Genomic DNA, 3,237 nt, shown 5'->3' with positions numbered 1-3,237 from the left:
ACTACTACTGTTATGACACATAAAACATCACTAACATAATATTAACTAGTCGTGATAACAATATAAACAATGATGATGTTAAAAACAATACTGCTTGTAATGATAAAAATACTACTAGTCATGATAACAGTTATGATTGTGGTGATAATCTCATCATATTATTTCTATTGTCATTATTAGTCTGAAAATTATTGGAATAGACTTGTTTATTGATATTATTGCAGTAATTATCAAAATTATCATTATAATTATGATTTTATCATTATTATCATTATTAGTCATTATCATTGTCATTATCATCATAATTATCGTCATTATTGCATATGATGAAGGAATTATCATGAAAATCATCACAATTACCTGAATTAATGTTAAAATCCTCATAATTACCAATAAAAAGAGAAAAAGGTTTTTTTTCTACGCTTCTCTCAAAAGGCTGTAATAGGCAAGATTTTGCCGTATTTCGACTTTTCAGATTTTTCTACTTTTAGCCCTTTTCTCATTATAGATGGGCTTTCTAATGATAATTATCATTATTGTTATTATCATCATCATTATCATTACTGTCATTATCGCCCTAATCACCCTTAATATAGTCATTATAATAATCATCATCTATATTATTAATGTCATTTTCATCATTACAATTATTTTAATCATGATAATGACAGTAATGATAATTCTGGAAATAATAACAACAATAATAAGGGCTATAATAACAATAATAGCCGTGTTATAATTATTTTTTTATTATTTCTGCTATCATTGTCGTTATTATTATTAGGAAAATCATTAGAATAGTGTAGATTATTGCTATTATTGCAATTATTAGGGAAATCATCATTATAAGTATCATTGTATAATTATTATCATATATATTGTCCTAATTACTCTCATAATTATCTTCATTATAATTATCATTATATTATAATTATCTTAATTAATGTCATAATTATTGTAATTAATGTCATAATCATCATAATAAATGCCATTATTATTGTCATTATTAATGGGATTATCATCAAAATCATCATAATTAGCAGAATCATTGCAGAAATCATCATAATTATCCCTTAAACTCGAAAAAGGGGGTTTGTCGACCATTCTCTCACAAGCTATATATCGCTTGATTTCGGCGTTTTTCGATTTATGGGATTTTTTACTTTTAGCCTTTTTTTCATTATGAATGGGCTTTATAATGATTATCATCATCATTATTATACTCCTAATATAACCATTATACTAGTTATTATCTTAATTATTGATGTAATTTCCCTCATAACTATTTTTATAATGATAATAACAATGATAGTTTTAGAAATAATAACAACAATAATAACAATTGTAATAACAATAATAGGGATATTATGATTATTTCAATGATTATTTTTATTCTCATTATCGTTATTATTATTGTTTTTCTCATGAAAATCATTAGAATATTGTCAATTATTGCTATTATTGCATTAATTACGCAAATTATAATTATAATTATCATTATATTATAATTACCTTCATTAATGTCATAATTATCATAGTTAATGTCATTATTATTGTCATTATTAATGGGATTGTCATCAAAATCATCATTATTAGCAGAATCATTGCAGAAATCATAATTATCCGTTAAACTCGAAAAGGGGCTTTTTCGACGATTATCTCAAAAGGCTATATATCGGTAGATTTCGGCGTTTTTTTTCTCGAATTTTGGGATTCATATACTTTTAGACTTTTTTCATTATGGATAGGCTTTATACTGTTTATCATCATCATTATTATCATTAATGTCATCATTATCATCATTATAGTAATTATCACCATAATTACCCTAAATATAAACATTATAATAGTTATTATCTTAATTATTGATGTCATTTCCCTCATTATAACTATTTTTATAATGGTAATAACAATAATGGTAATTCTAGAAATAATAACAACAATAATAACAATTATAATAACAATAATAGCGATATTATGATGATTTCAATGATTATTTTTATTATCATTATCGTTATTATTATTGTTATTGTCATGAAAATCATTAGACTATTGTCGATTATTGCTATTATTGCATTAATTACGGAAATCATCATTATAATTATCATTATATTATAATTATCCTAATGAATGTCATAATTATCATAATTAATGTCATTATTAATGGGACTGTCATCAAAATCATCATAATCAGCAGAATCATTGCAGAAATCATCATGATTATCCCTTTAACTCGAAAAAGGGGTTTGTTGACTCTTCTCTCATAAGGCTATATATCGCATGATTTCGGTGTTTTATCGACTTTTGGGATTTTTATACTTTCAGCCTTTTTTCATTATGGATGGGCTTTATTATTCTCATTAATGTCATCATTATTATCATTATAGTAATTATCGCTATAATTACCCTTAATATCATCATCATCATTAAGAGGGCTAACTCCGACGGGGGCGCATAGCCGCATCCACCCTTCGCTTCCACCTACGAGGATCCCTTATGGCTAGACGCCAGGCATGGACTCGGCCTATCTCTTTTTCATCACGTCAGGTTTGGTCGATCTACCCAAGCCACGACTTCCTCGGCCGTACCACAGGCCTCCTCCACCCAGGGTTGTCTCGAACAGAGACGACCTGATGGGCAGGATCATCCTGAGGAAAGCGAGCTAGGTGGCCGAATAGCCTGAGTTGGCGATCACGGATTGTGCAGATAACAGGTCCTGTGCCAGTCTCACGGTGCAACCGTTGGTTGGACACATGGTCCCGCCAACAGTACCCCATGATCTGGCGCAAGGACCTATTACAAAAGACTTCAAGCCGAGCCTCCAAGGCACAGGACAATGTCCAGGTTTCGCTACCGTATAGCAAAACTGGTATTATCAGGGCCTTGAAAACCCGTAGCTTGGTCCTTCTGCACAGGTACCGACATCTCCAAATAATCTTGTTGAGAGAGTTCATGACCCCTGCTGCCAGGCCAATCCGTCTGCTGACTTCATGGTCTGACAGCCCAGAGTTATGAACATCACTACCAAGGTATGTAAAGCTCTCTGTGGCTTCAATGTCCTCTCCGCAAGCACGTAACGACTGAACAGGTTCTCCTAACAAGTCCCCAAATTCCTGGACCTTGGTCTTGGTCCAGGAGACCTCTAGACTCAAGGGCTTCGCTTCATTGCTAAATGCATCCAGAGCCGCCACTAGGGTTTCCAAAGACTCCGATAGAATGGCAACGTCATCAGGAAAG

This window comes from Penaeus vannamei, chromosome 36 (assembly GCF_042767895.1).
Source record: "Penaeus vannamei isolate JL-2024 chromosome 36, ASM4276789v1, whole genome shotgun sequence".
Lineage (NCBI taxonomy): Eukaryota > Metazoa > Arthropoda > Malacostraca > Decapoda > Penaeidae > Penaeus > Penaeus vannamei.
This window is presented reverse-complemented; position numbering follows the sequence as displayed.